At 38.9% G+C, this 15,861-nt stretch overlaps 1 protein-coding gene across 2 annotated transcripts in view; it reads right to left on the reverse strand.

Moving 5' to 3' along the window:
- The window catches only part of G3BP1 (G3BP stress granule assembly factor 1), a 31,084-nt gene extending 16,288 nt beyond the window's left edge, over positions 1 to 14,796 (reverse strand). Inside the window, exons 1-2 of one of the 2 annotated variants that reach the window (XM_082620901.1) lie at positions 14,680 to 14,796; positions 5,906 to 5,942 (exon numbers count right to left, since the gene is read on the reverse strand). The gene's annotated coding sequence lies outside the window, so the exon portion shown is untranslated. The remainder of the gene's footprint in view (positions 1 to 5,905; positions 5,943 to 14,679) is intronic. The other variant, XM_082620902.1, reaches the window with a different exon arrangement.
- Positions 14,797 to 15,861: the final 1,065 nt, after the last annotated feature.

Genomic DNA, 15,861 nt, shown 5'->3' on the forward strand with positions numbered 1-15,861 from the left:
TCAAACTAAATCAGAGAAATTTTTACTATCTTTAAAAATGAAAAAAGAATTCTAAAATGAAAAAAATAGGCAAAAAAGTAACAAATGATGTTTTTACTCAACAAAATAATCCCTACCACCTCAAAATTATGACTTAAAGTATGTTGGTGTGTTAAGAAAGGCACCTGGCACACAGTAAGTTCTCAATTACTGTCAGTTATTATTTTTTTAAAAACCCTTTCAGGGCTTCCCTGGTGGCGCAGTGGTTAAGAGTCCACCTGCCAATGCAGGGGACGCGGGTTCGTGCCCCGGTCCGAGAAGATCCCACATGCCGTGGAGCGGCTGGGCCCGTGAGCCATGGCCGCTGAGACTGCGCGTCTGGAGCCTGTGCTCCGCAACGGGAGAGGCCACTGCAGTGAGAGGCCCGCATATCGCAAAAAAAGAAAAAAACAAAACAAAACGAAAAAAAACCTTTCAAAAAAATATTTGGCATGAGATAATCCAAGTTTTCATTTGAGGAGATAAAATCATCCCGAACTTTATACACATAAAGGCAAACAGAGGTACGTGTAATTAACTACAGTATAAAGGAAAAATGAGAGAAATTGTATTTCAGTTTTCCTAAAGAATGGGCAAAATGGATCGAGTTTGGTTGGTCAATTCCGGTACAAGCAATCTGTAGAGATGTTTATCCTTATCTAGTGCACGACTGCATTATTCCTGAATACCTAAACCATTTATTACTTGTTTCACCAAGATCTAAGAAACTAGACTAATAACATCAACCTAACTGCATCCTTTGATACTGCCAAGTAGTCTCATTATAATATAAATTTCTAAATAATATTTTATCAAATATTGCTTCCCACATCCAATCTTCCCATGAAAAATGATGAAAATCCTCCAGGTTATATATCAAAGGTAAGAAAAATAAAAACTTATAGACCACATCTGGAACTTCTCCTTTCCCTTTGAGATTATCTAGATAATTCAAATTAAAAAAAAAAAAAAACTCAGTTTGATTACCATTATCATCAGTCTTTTACTTCAGGTCATTGCCATAAAGCCAAGAAAGTTAACATATTTATACAGTAAATTAATCTTTACCTCATTTGTGAATTTTTCTTTAACTGTTATACTTCTGAAGCTTGTCAGAGAAATCCGTATTATTCAGAGTTTCTTTATTAGTTTATCAGTTTAATATAACTAAATATTTTGCAAACTAGGTTCTCAATTAGCATTTTAAAATGTTCCAAACAGATGGTACTTTATTCCAGGGTTACCTCAAATAGCCTTGAACACTCCCAAGGCTTATATTCACACTATGGTTCCATTAAGGTGGAAACTCCAGCTCAAGTCTCTCCTTTAAGCTCTTCTATAATAAATATCAACTAATCAGTTCGAGGGAAATGGTAGCAGTATTTAAAAAAAAATCTTTGCCAGTTATATCTCAATAATTGAGGAAAAAATTATATTCCATGTACATAAATACACATAGCATTTTAGTGAAAAGAAACTATATTGCTTCAATATTAAAAAAAAAAAGGACTGATTCTTAAAATAGCCAAAAGCGTCAAGAATTCTATGTAAGTCATGGTCAGATAAAAATAACATTTTGAAAGAAGGCTGAAAGCTTCTTTGAAGTCATAAAGTTTCCTATGAGTAGAGACCATTTCTTATGCAACTTTCTAGCCCTAAAACTTAAGAGTGTCTGACACACTCAGGAATAAAAAGCTTTCTTTCATTCATCATTCTCAACACAAGCGGAGATTAGAATTTTATACAAGCAAAACAGACTTCTTTCTGATCATCCATTTGTCAGACTGAACTATCAGGTTGTCCAGAATTCAGATTATGACCACAGATACATTTTTTTTCAATGATTAAGAAAAGGCCAAAGAGAAAACTAAGCTACGGTGCTAAAAAAAAAACAGAAGCTGCCTGAGAGGGAACAGACTGGGAAGGACTGGAGGGGAACTGGCTGGGGTGAGAGGACTGTATGCATTTGGGTGATGGCTACCTGTATACAACTTAAAAAGTTTTCAAACTGAACCCTTAAATTCTATAATTTTGTGGTTTGTAAATTATGCCTCAAAAAATCTAAATAAAAATGCTTCCACATTAAAAAAAATCCTGAAGACATCATAAAATGTTTTAGAATAATTAAGAGTACTGAACCACCCAATAGCACCAGTGACTACAAAATGTTTAGGGAAGTTCTTCAGTCATCTAAGACCATACACTGAAAGTTTTGTGAATAACCTTGTCTATTTGATCATCATTCCCAGTAAAAAAGAAAATGCAGAAAATTTTGGCAATTTGAGCCCAAAAGATTTAGTCTATACAATTAGACTCAATCAATTCTCATTAGAAAAATTTTATTTGGTAAATCACCACCCTGAAATCTCCACCTTTATTTCTGGTCCAAACATAAAACAGAAGCTATGAGAAATATGTAAACTAACATCATACCCTCCTGAGAATAAAGTCTTTAATCTCACCCTCGTTCATTAGAACTCTCAATTTTGTCAAATCTAAAATAATGAAAGTAAACAAAATCAAATGTCATCAACTCAGAAAAGCTGATGTTCTACCAGTTACTGATCCACTATGACAATTAGAAACTATGCATACCAATGAAAATACATGCTAAAGATACATGAGATCCTCCCTCACTTATTAAATACTCCTGAAACACTGTGTCCTTTTAGAAGAAATTTTACAAATTTATACTACTATGGATTCTGGCTGTTCCTTATATAACAGCATATGCCAACGGATACATTATTGGTTGGACTATGAAGCATGTACCAAAATCAGAAATAAGAGAGAAACTAGATAGTCTTATTATTTTAATTATCAACAGCAATTCCCCCTTCCCCATGCTGATGTGAAGACTGGAAGACTTCCTAAAAGATACATGCCACTCTCCCAAGACAAAGTAAGTTCATTGAACATTCCAAGTAATTCCAATTTGGAGATCACTCCCTTGCAACACTGCTTTCAGATCTACAGCATAAACCTTTTGGGGTATATATTACAAATCACTCAAAAGTAATATTCCTAAAAATGATATAAAATAAAATCATTGTGGTCTAGAAAGATCAGTGATGAAAGAAACAGAGCCTAGGAAGAATAAAGGGGGAAGGAGGAAATCACTCACTTCCACTAAAGTTTACTTTCCATTAATTTTATATCCAAGTTTGTAATATTCTGAATGTCATAATATGCCAAAATTGTACTCTACAAAGGGGACAAGAAAAATATATTTTAAAAATTATACTTCCCCTTAAAAATTTTTTCAAGAAATACTGAAAAAGTCCTAGCTTAGGGAAAGGGGAAGAACAGAACAGTTCTTGACCTCAAGAAGTAAAGAAAAACTTGGCCACTTAGAAATACTTAAGGAAGCAAAGATAGTAAACAATACCTTCACTTTACCAGTTCTATCTAACTGAACTAGTAAATCTAAGACCAGTAATATGTAACAAATGAACTCTGAAACTGAGTGCTCTATTTTAAAACAGTGAATGAGTATTTGAGATGCAACAAAAGGAAACCTTCAAATTTTCTCTGACCAATTCTCACTGGGCAAACTTCTAACACTAGTTGTGTTCCTGAGCTAGTAACAATCTCTCTGGTGCCCTCAGTTCTTTAATCTTTAAAATTAAAATCATAACTGCAAGAATTAAGTGCCTGGTAGTAAGCAATGAATGTTAGCTGTTACTATTACTATTATAACTATTAACTATAGTGAAAGAAAACATCTCTACATCCCACCATTTTCTGTCACCCAGAATACTATTTAACTATTTTGCTGGCAAAATAAAAAGAGGATTATCTCCTGAGAGAATAAGAATTTTTCTAGAGTACCTTGGACTACAGAAGCCCAAGCACTTAATGTAAAACTACTTTTTAGTGAACTTCTAGGTTGACTTGATGACTGCAGTGGTCTACTCATGAATGCCAGAGTCACCTGTGTGCCCACAGAATGTAACTGGCCCAATTAAACTGTAAAACCAAATGACGTGCACATCTTAATATCTTAACTTTTAAAACATGCATCACGAAGCTACAATAATTTTAGGTACATTTATGCTAATGTTAGATATAAAAATTTCTGCTCTCTTTAAAAAAACATAAATAAAGCATTAAGTTTTACTTTTCTGTTAAACACTGCTAAAAATTTATTTTATTCTTAGGCTAGGAAAATAAGTTTGCTGAACTTAAGTATTTCTAAAACAATTTTTATTCATCGGAGTCATAAAGAATATTTCCCCTGAGAAAAACTGCAAGGAAATATGAATCAAAATGTTTATCTCTGGGGCTTCCCTGGTGGTGCAGTGGTTGAGAGTCTGCCTGCCAATGCAGGGGACACGGGTTCGAGCCCTGGTCTGGGAAGATCCCACATGCCGCAGAGCAGCTAGCCCCGTGAGCCACAATTACTGAGCCTGCGCGTCTGGAGCCTGTGCTCCGCAACAAGAGAGGCCGCGATAGTGAGAGGCCCGCGCACCGCGATGAGGAGTGGCCCCCACTTGCCGCAACTAGAGAAAGCCCTCGCACGGAAATGAAGACCCAACACAGCCATAAATAAATAAATAAATAAAATTTTAAAATAAATAAATAAATAAATAAATAAATAAAATTTTTAAAAAAGAAAAAATGTTTATCTCACATTAGCAACCTAAAAGCTGAGGATACTGACCACTCCTTTTTTAGGGGGGGTTGTTTATATTATGAAATAATCCATACAAGAAGTACTATATAATACATACAACATAAGGTTTAAAAAGTATTCACCGTTTCATTACCCGTGTTATAGAAAATTATATTTTGTTCCATATAATATATATAAAACATTTTTAATGGAATACTATGTACCTGTTAAAAAGAATAAAATTCACAGACCTCTGAATTGCTGGAATGTCCTGGGATGAACATGAATTACTTTCAGAATAAAAGAAAAAGAAAAACGCAACAAAGGGTACCAACATCCAATAATTTATGACCTGTTATCTTACATATTCTAGCTCTTAAAACAAAATGATCTTTAAAAATCCCTGTAAGGGACTTCCCTGGTGGCACAGTGGTTAAGAATCCGCCTGCCAATGCAGGGGACACGGGTTCGAGCCCTGGTCCGGGAAGATCCCACATGCCGCAGAGCAACTAAGCCCATGGGTCACAACTACTGAGCCTGCACTATAGGGCCCGCAAGCCACAGCTACTGATGCCTGCGCACCTAGAGCCCTGTGCTCTGCAATGAGAAGCCAAAGCTATGAGAACCCCATGCACCACAAGGAAGAGTAGCCCCCGCTCGCCGCCAGCTAGAGAAAGCCCACGTGCAGCAACGAAGGCCCAAAGCAGCCAAAAATAAATAAATAAAATAAATTTAAAAGAAAAAAAAATCCCTTTAAGTTCACAATTCCATAAACTAACTCCACACTGTGTGATTTTAATTAGTCCAAGTGGGATACTTTAACAGATCTGAGGACCACAGAACATCTCCTGTATTTACTAACAGCAAGTATAGATGGTCCAATTTAAACTTTTTTATGATGCAGGAAGTTTCTATCTGGTTACTTTCTCCCAACTTTCAGGGTTAAGGTCTTAGAGCGGAGCAACCTCCTAAAAAGCTCTTGGTTTCATCTCTAAATCTGTCTTATGATATCTATGTACTTTGCTTTTTTAAAGGATTATATCAGAATATTTTCTGATAAGTTTTCCAGTTTTAGGAAAGATTCGCTTCTGGCTTCTAATAGTATAATTTTCCCAATAGCATCACTTCGTGTTGGCCTTAGGATCCATCAAAGCGAACAATAAAAGCATGACTAAGGTAGTTTACAAAACAGGAAAAAAAAAGTTTGAAGCAACAGAGTTGATATTAGTTACCTACAAGGAGTGAAGAATGTAATTTTTATACTTTTCTTACCTTATTTGTAAAGCATGCAACATCAATGAGTGCTATTCTAAAAAACACACACACACAGAAATGTCAATACCTCACATACTAACATAATCACTGATTTGTTTTTACTAGTTAACCCTGATTTGTGAAATATTCAATACTTTCCTAACTTTCAAAATACTCACTTAGCCCAATTTAACTAGACTGCATGGCAACTTTAAAGAAATTCCACATCAATTTTGCTGAAATTCAGAGAAATGTTAAAGGTGCTTCTTTTTTTTTTTTTTTTTTTTTGCGGTATGTGGGCCTCTCACTGCTGTGGCCTCTCCCGTTGCGGAGCACAGGCTCCGGACTCGCAGGCTCAACGGCCATGACTCACGGGCCCAGCCGCTCCGCAGCACGTGGGATCCTCCCAGACCGGGGCACGAACCCGCGTCCCCCGCATCAGCAGGCGGACTCTCAACCACTGCGCCACCAGGGAAGCCCAAAGGTGCTTCTTTTAACTGAGTCTAATACAGTTGTGAGAATTTATGTTCCAAGAACAGGGAAGCATTGAGACCAACTATAATCCACCTGAATTTTTAAATAGTAGAGCTTACTCTTTCTAATAATAGCAAAATAGAAAAATGTCTTAATAACTCAAGATCTGTAAGTGCCCACTGTAAATTAAGAAAAAGCACAGCATCATACTCTAAGAGATTAATATGAAGAATAGATACAGAACTCCCACACAGATCATTAAAACAAAGAATAACCTGAGAGAAAAACAAGCAAAGAAATGGAACAGGCAACTCTCAGGAAAGTAAACGGGCAACAACAAAAGATAAAGTAAGTAACTAGTAAAATGCATATTAAAACTTATCACTTCTCACAGGAGATCCTCCAAAGTATTAAAATATCACTCAATATCAAACACTGGAAAGGAAGTAATGAAAAGAGAACCTGCGAAACTGCTGAGTGTCAATGGTGGAGAACAACTCTGCAGTTGTCTAACAAAATTAAAACCAATCTGATGAATCCAGCAGTTCTCTTGTAGATTGATATATAAACAAGAGAAACTCACCCATGTGCACAAGATATAAACAGAGAAATTAAATGCCACCCTATTTCTGAAACATAAGACAGGTAACAATTCACATATCCGTCAAAGGGGTAATGGATTAAGTTGCAGTTTATTCACATCATGGAGCGGCCTGTATGTAAGATAATCATATGGGCACTTAAAAGATTAAAAAGTGATACAATTGATAATTACACCAGCTTAACTGGAGTGAATTAGGAGTGTTCCTGGGAAACCGAGATATAAAGTCACCCTATTTATAGCAGTCATAAAGTCAGCATGAACTAGATCTCAGAAACAAAATAACTTGGGCTTGCCTGGTGGCGCAGCGGTTAAGAATCCGCCTGCCAATGCAGAGGACAAGGGTTCGAGCCCTGGTCCGGGAAGATCCCACATGCCACAGAGCAACAAAGTCTGTGCGCCACAGCTACTGAGCCTGCGCTCTAGAGCCTGGGCGCCTAGAGCCCATGCTCCACAAGGGAAGCCACCGCAATGAGAAGCCCGCGCACCTCAACAAAGAGTAGCCCCGCTCTCTGCAACTAGAGAAAGCCTGCACACAGTAATGAAGACCCTACGCAGTCAAAAATAAATAAATAAATACATTTAAAAAAATAAATAAATCAGCTTGGATTTAAAGAAAAGAAACAAAAAGTCACTTGCCAAATAAGTACTGTATGATAGCCTTGAAATGTTTAAGTGTTTTTAGTATACACAAAACAATAGCAGTATTGTTCATAGATACATCAGTAAATTTATTTTTAAAACAGTCTGGATGTAAAAGACAAATAGATCCATGAAACAGAATAAAGAAATATATTCACACATAAATGGACAATTGATTTCCAAAAGTGCAGACAATTCAGTAGAAAAAGGATACTTCTTTCAACAAATGGTGCTGGAACAACTGCACATCCATATATAGAAATAAAGAGAACTTCAACTCAAGACTTACAGAATATTAAAATATACTTAATAGTTTTAGGTTTTACCTAGAACTATAAAACTTCTAAAGAAAATCTGAATGACAGTGAGTCATTTTTGGATACAACACTAAAAACGTGATCTATAAGAGCACAGATTGATAATGCGAACTCCATCAAAATTAAAACCTTCCAGGGACTTCCCTGGCGGTCCAGTGGTTAAGACTTCACGCTTCTACTGCAGGGGGGGGGCAGGTCTGATCCCTGGTCAGGGAAGTAGGATCTCGTATGCCGCACGGCATAGCCAAAATAAACAAATAAATAAAAACTTTCACTTTGCAAAGACACTATCAAGAGAATGAAAAGGCAAAGCAGCTTGAGGTAACTATTTGCAAAGCAACTTGTATACAGAATATATTAAAGAAGTCTCAAAACTGAAAAACAACTAAAAAATATGAGCAAAAAATCTGAAGACAATTCATCAAAGAGATTATTCGAATGTCAAAAAAGCACATGAAAAATGCTGAACATCAACATCATTAGTAATTATAGAAATGCAAATTTAAACCACAGTAAAGTACCACTACACACCTGTCAAAATGACAACTTAAAAGGCTGATAATAAAGCGTTGGCCAGGATATCAAGGAAATGGAACCCTCAAACATTGCTGGCAGGAATGTAAAATGGTACAACCACGTTGTAAAAGTTAGGTGGTTTCTTAAGAAGTTTTATTTGTAATAGCTAAAGGCTGGAAACAAACCAATGTCCAACAGGTGAATGGATAAACAAATTGTGGTATATTTACAGGACAGAACAAACAGTATTACTCAGCAATTTTTTTAAAAAAGCACATATTGTATGATTCCATTCACATAAAAATTCTAGAAAGTATAAACTGATCTTCAGTGACAGAAAGCAGATAAGGGATCCCTGGGGGCAGAAGAGGAGGAAGAGTCAATAGGAAAGAGGGAATGCAAAGGAGCATGAGAAAACTTTTGGGGATGATAGCTATTTTCACTATCTTGATTGTGGTGGTTTCATAGGTATAAACAATGCCAAAAGCTATCAGATTCTACACTTGAAATATGTGCAGTTTATTGTATGTCAATTATACCTCAATAAAGCTGTTTTTTAACCCACCAATATAATAGCTTGGAAAGACACAAGGTCATCTCAGGGGAAGAGAGAAGAATGGGAACCTGTACAGGAAAAAAAAAGGAAATTTAAAAGAGTGACTCAAAATGTTAACTGTCAATTCTGAGTACCATGACATTTAAGGGAACTTTTTACTCTGTTGTAATAATCTATCTAAAACACTACAGAAAAATAAACAGCAAGGGTTTCTGTGTACTAACATGAATATGTTGCACATTTTGTTGCAAAGTTATGCTATGTATTCAAACATTTGAAATTTGGCTTAGTTATGAGAAATAAAAATGCTTTCCCAGACCAGAGAAAAAACTACAGAAACCAAGCTGCTTTTGCTCAGAGCAAGAGCAGCATTAACTATCACTACATCTACTACTGTTCAATCTATTTTCCAAACTCTTGACATTTACCACCTGTCACCCTCCTTCAAAATTCTTCCTGACAACTCCTTGGAGACACAGGACAGGCAAAATACAACATGAGCCTGAAGTACCTGATAAAGAAAGAAAATGCTTAAAAATATATATATATATGGGAACATCAAAAGAACACAAGAGTCAAAACTGGAACAATTCAAAAAATAAAGTAATAAGTAAAAAACCAAAAATAAGTTAGGAGAACACTGGATTACAACCCCAAAGAATATCCATGAGCCCATACTGATATAACTAAAAATTTAAAAATTAATGGGTAAATAGTGTCAAAAAATGGGAAAGTGAAGAATTAAAAAAATGGGAAGAAGAGACAAATCTTTCTTACCTAAGAATTTCAAATGATGGAGAAGAAACAAGGGAAATAATCACCATGAGAACACCACCATAAGAGCTGCAGGCACGATCCACTAATGAACGCTAACATTAAGCGGGGAAACTCTACAGAAAGAGAATATCTGCCTAAGTTCAAAGTGTTTCCCCCAAAATGTTTAGTAACTACAGTGGTAGCTTTAATATATGTCCACAAATTCAAAGATTTTCCTCCCTTAGTGACTAACTTCTCACGAAAAGAATATGGAAAGGAAAAAAATACAAACCTGGTACACACCACTTTAATCAAGTGATCAAGGTTAAATTCAACCAGGAATGGTATTATGTGCCCCGTGATGCGGTAAGAAGGCTAAGTCACCTCTGTGGTATTCTTCCCAAAATCCATAACCTCAGCCTACTCAACACCAAGTATAACTAAACTGAGATCAAGTGTCAAGGTCATTAAAGACAAAGAAAATACAAGAAACTGTCACAGATCATAGAAGAGAAACCAAGGAGACAGGAGGACTAACTGCAATGTGGTATCCTGGATTGGATCCTAGAACAGAAAAAAAAGGACATTAGTGGAAAAACTAAGGAAATCCATATAAGGTCAATCCTCTGTTAATAATACTTTATCAATGTCAATTTATTTTTGAAAAATGTACCATGATTAGGTGAGATGTTAACATTAGTGAAGTTGGGTAAAGGGTATACAAAACATGTCTGTATTGCAACTTGTCTGTAAATCCAAGATTACCTCAAAAAACATGTTTCCTCAAGAGAAAGAAATTCAAGAACTGAGAAACTTAATTCACTAACTTTTCTTGGTTTTTAACATCCCTTCCCCAATCCAGCATTAAAATAGTCAGCTAGGTTTATAATTAAGCAACAATCTGTCCTTTCTCACCAAGATGAAAAAATACTGTTAACTATATACTAATGCTTCATCTACGAAATTCCTTAAAAAGATGAATTTCCTATGCTTTAGATCTCATGAAGCATAGGTGGATGTATGCCAGGAATCCCTAGGAGTAAGCTCAAGATAGTCCATAAACATGGGAGTACTTGAGGCACAGTTGTTAAAACAAACAAAAAACCGTGGAAAGGCAGGTAGGTGCCACTGATGCCTTCTAAAACCTTAAAAGATTTTTTGAATAAGGAAATTCTAAAACCTTCAAAGTTTCTGAACAAGGAAATATATCTAGCACATATCCTTACCAGTTACACCACGTGCTTTACAAAATAGTTTAGACAACTATTTAGGTTACAGAGCTCCAGGTCTTATAAGCAAAAACATGAGAATACCTAAGATGTGTGAATGCACTTTAAAAATACATAAACAGCTATACAAATAAACAATGATGCCGCCACAAAGCCACTTAACAGCCACCAAGGATGACATTCCTACTAAGCTGAAGTGTGTCCCATCTAGGAAGCCAGATTTTTTTTCTCTGAACCATCTCTAACCATACTTTTTATTAAATACCTGAAATACAGCACCCAGGCTAAACAGCCAAGCAATATGACATAACAGATTGGCCAGAAGGCAGAAGTGTAAATCTATCACTTAAAATCTAAAGACCTGATTTTATTTACAAAGCCCGCAGCCTTCAAGAGAACTTTTAATAACTTTCTTTGTTAAGCCCCCTCTTCCCACTCTTCATGTACAGATTTTTCCTAACTCTTCACCCTCTTCACCGTATCATCAGGCTTGCAATTAAGCTTTCCCAACCAAAGCCAGATAGGGTGACCAAGAATACTATAAATAAACAAACAAACAGAAAGCTGACTTTTGAGATTTAAAAACAAACTTAGTTCTTCACCACAGCGTGATCACCAACTACAAGTGTGATTACAGTTGCTGAATCTTAAATTTAACTCATGGCTGGAAGGATAGTACTGTACTAAAGGTCCCACTAGGTGTTAAAAACTGGTGGGGGGGGTGCTTTTTTTCTTAGCTACCTACTTTAACAATTATCTCCCTCTTTAAAGTCAGTAAATTTTGTCCAAGGAAGTCTTAAACTGCAATTAAATGAATATACAATGCATATTTGAATTTTGAAGTATTTTAAGAAACAAATCTAACTGCAAAATGTTGAAAGATCAAGTGGGTAATGTTAGTAAACTGGCAAAAAGAAAAACTGGTTTAGGTCACACATTCAAGGCTTTATACCAAATTTCATTTTTTAACACTGCCCCATCCGTCCTAAGAACCATATACAATTCACAAACCTATAAAAATTTAAAACAAACTTCTGCCCTTTACTTTCTAGGCAAAGTACTGAAACAAGTTAAAAAAAATGTAAATTACCAAAAACTGCTGTGAAGTAGGTCACCAAGAAACATTACCAAATCTCCTGATGTTCCCTTAGCAGACTGTCAGCTGAGAACAGCAAACTAAAGTGAGTTAAATAAAAGAACAAAGAACTACCTACTTTTCTACCAGTTAGAAGAGATACAAAAGGATTCAAAGGATTTAACAGCAAAAGCAACCTCTAGCTTGGATTGAAGACAGGCAGACAAGTCTCGTATTATCACAATTTGCTTCAATTCATTTGTTCTTGATCAGTGAATACACAAGCAATCACCTGGGCTACCAATCTGTGAAATACCAGTTTTCATATTCCTACCCAACCAATAACCATTTGCCTGAAGCCAAGAACAGTATTTTTTTAAATACCTGAAGGGGAAACTAACAAAAATTTCCCTCAATTAATACACAAAGAACTTTCATTCTGATATATTTTACCTCAAGGAATAATTTGTGGACTCATTAACAATTTAAATGTAGATCATTAGTGTTTTAACATTTGATAACTTAAAATGTTAATTTAATAGCTAACTGGCGTATATAAATGCAGGTAACTGGAATTGCTACAAGGCAAGTTCCAAAGAAAACAATGTTATACTCTAAAGCTATCTGTCATTCATGGCAACACCAACAAAGGTGTTGGAACCTGTCCACAAGCTGCTCTGATTCTGTATCTACTGCTACTTTGTTAAGAAATATGGAAATTACTGGGTAAATGGAAACAAAATGTTCGTTTCCTCACAGCTTTTTAATTTACTTACAAAGATGTAAATTATGTGTTCCCTCTGGCAGCAAAAACAATTCTTACACAAAGACCAATTCTAAAAAGTGTCCGCACAAACAAAATAGATAAACTTCTTTAAAAAAAAAAAAGAAAGAAAAATGGTCGACAGCCATTCCAATCAAAATTAATTCAGAAGAGCTAGCTCCAAAACTTTTAATGTAGCTTTAGCTCAAGTAGAGACGTTTGTGATGCAAAGTAATAATGCAGACCTGCAACACAGGAACATTTATTATTTCATTAAGTCAAGAAATAAACTGGCTTTAAAAAAATCTCAGATATAACTCTACTAGAAAAATTTACACTCAAGTCTTTGAAGGTGTCTTCTACGTTTGCATATAACAGGAGCATACACACAATACTAAATAAATGTATGTAGACAAGTTTTCATCCACGGAAGTTCCCAACTGCCATAAGGGTAAGATTTCCAACACCTCTCAATCACCCCTAATTCACCTAGCTGAGGCTCCACAGAGGTCAAATTTGTACTGTAACTGGGCACCAAGCTTTCCACTCCAATTTCAAATTTTCACTTATACGTCATGGCCAGATTTGAAACTCATCGCTCTGCAACCTCATTTTCTTCAACTACATAAAACGAAGAAGTTCAACTGTCTTCTCCAGGGTCTTTCTCAAAAGCCTGCTCCAATTAAAAAATGAAGAAAGAAGATTCAAGTATCTAATATCAGAGCCTAACTTCCTGCTGGCGGGAACTTCCCATCATCAGGCTCTAAGTTTCAAATCTGACGAGGAACACTGTCCAGGATCATTGGGGCTTATTCATTTTATTCTACGCTTTTCCCAGAAGCTTTTAGGGCAGCACATCCATCAGCTACCTGTAGGAATATCTGTAGAAAAGAAGCCCAAAAAACCCTTTCTTCTCCTTAGAAATAATCCCACGTCCAACCCTCGTCTCCCTGGAAGCCCTCAACTGGCCCAAGTACAAATGCCGCTGCAGTCGGCCTTCCGAGGCTGACGCTGACCCCAGGGACTAGCGTTCTGGGGGCAAAGATGCCCTAGAGCCGCACAGGGCGATGGGACAAAGAATAAAACAGGTTCGGGGACTGGGAGTCAGACCGCCTAGATTCAAACAAATACCTGCCCCTTACGGTCTGTGTGCCTTTGACCGTGTCACTCCACCTCTGGGCCTTCAAGTCCGCTGTAAAAAGAGGGAAAGCATCGTACATACCTCATTGGGGCATTTCGGGAGTAAAGAAGAGACACACAAGTTGCTCCGCACAGTGCCTGGCACACAACGAGGGCTTGGAAAAATGTTAGCTATTATCATCACTCAATATCCATGAACTCGCTGCTCCCCCCTTACTCCTTGTAAAACCTAGGAGCAGCACTTCTGCTTCTCGAGTCGAGAAATTCTCATCGCACTTTCGTGTCCCCCACCCAAAGAAAAGCCTCCTCTGGTCTGGGTTAACCTGGAGACCCCGCCAGGGGAGGGAGAACTCGGCTGGGGCGCGGAGGGTCGGGGGTGGGGGCAGGCGGGAAAAGCTACCGAGCCGGCTGCGCGGGGCCTCAGGCCCCCGAGATTACCCTGGGGCCCGGGCGGCGGCCGCGGCTCGCTCTCGCCCGCCGTGGCCGTTGGGCGCGGCACGCGCAGGCGGCGGACGCGGCCACGGCCACGCGCGCCGGGCCGGTGAGGGCGGGGGGCGAAGAGCCTCCGCGCGCCCGTGCGTCCGCCACGCGCCTGCGGCCGTTGCGGAGGGGGGGGAGGCGCGCCTCGCGCGGTCGCCGTTAGGACGTCTCCTTCTCACCACAGCCCCAGCTCGTCCTCGTCCCGGGGCCGCCCAGCCCCGCCCCGCCCACACCTCGGCGTACCTGCACGGCTGAGCGGGAGAGGAACAAGCTCTGCTCCACAGCACGGTAAAAAGCAAAAAACCCCTCGCGCAACTGCGTCCGCACACACGCGTGTTCCGTCGCCGGGCTATATAAGGGCGATTCAGCCTAACTTGTTGCGGCCAGGTCGGGCAGTCTGGTGGCCAATCCCGACTGCGCACTCTGGGCTCTTCGAGCAGCAATTGGGTACTGACTCAGGATGAAGGCGTGGCTCTTGATTGGCTTTGACTCATGCCTATGAGACTGTGAGGAGCTCGTTTCCCTAGTAACGGATTGGCACTAAGAGAGACCAATAACTGAAAGGTACGGTGGGAAGGAGGGTGGGAAGTTCTTTGACCGATATCCACGGTAGCCAATAAATGTGTGAGGGTGCTCCCATTCGTTACAACGTCTTCCCCAAGGCGGAGATCCGCTTTCCATGCAGGAGCGGTTGCTCCACAAGGTGGGGCCCGTGTACTTTGGGGAAGTAAACCCCAAGCAACTAGGAGGTGGGCGCCAGGGTGGCCAAGGAAACCCACCAATCACAGCGCGGGAAGGAGCTGATTGACGCAGGGGTTGGACCGCACCGAGGAGACCTAGCCCCGGGTACGCCATGCCCTCTGGGGCGGTTCTGAGGCTGTCTGGGCTCCGGCTTCTGTCCTTTTTTCTTTCTTCACTTCTTGGGTGCGGTCCCTGAGGCCCCCTCTCCCGCCTTTTCCTCACAGTTTGGTACCAGGGGAGCCAGGTGGTAAAGTTTCCCGTTGTTTGGTTATTTTGTTTTGTTTTTCTTTCTTATACCAACTTTTTTATTTCCATGAGGCCGCCTAAGGGCACTTGCTGGCTCCCACCATTAGTCAGCACTCTTGTGGAACAACTGTTCAAGGAAAGCCAGAGGAGAAAGTAACTCCCGTTGTGTACCTAAGATCCTCTAAAAAGGTCGCAGGTGAAAACCGTTGAGTTTGAGGACACCCATTTCTACCCTGCTGTTCTCGGCAAGTGCTGCGGCAGGTTGGCTGGTGGGTGTTCACCGAGGAACGGGAGTTTGTAAATTCTCCGATGGGCTGGGGCCTTCCTGCAACATCCTGGGCTTCACCACCATTGTCATTCAGATTTCCAGTTGCTGTGGGTGTGAGGGCTTATTTCTTCAGGTCCTTGCGTCTTTAAAAGGTTGATTGTCAGACTCAT

Source organism: Mesoplodon mirus (genome assembly GCF_964341445.2).
Source record: "Mesoplodon mirus genome assembly, chromosome: 5".
In the NCBI taxonomy this organism is placed as follows: domain Eukaryota; kingdom Metazoa; phylum Chordata; class Mammalia; order Artiodactyla; family Ziphiidae; genus Mesoplodon; species Mesoplodon mirus.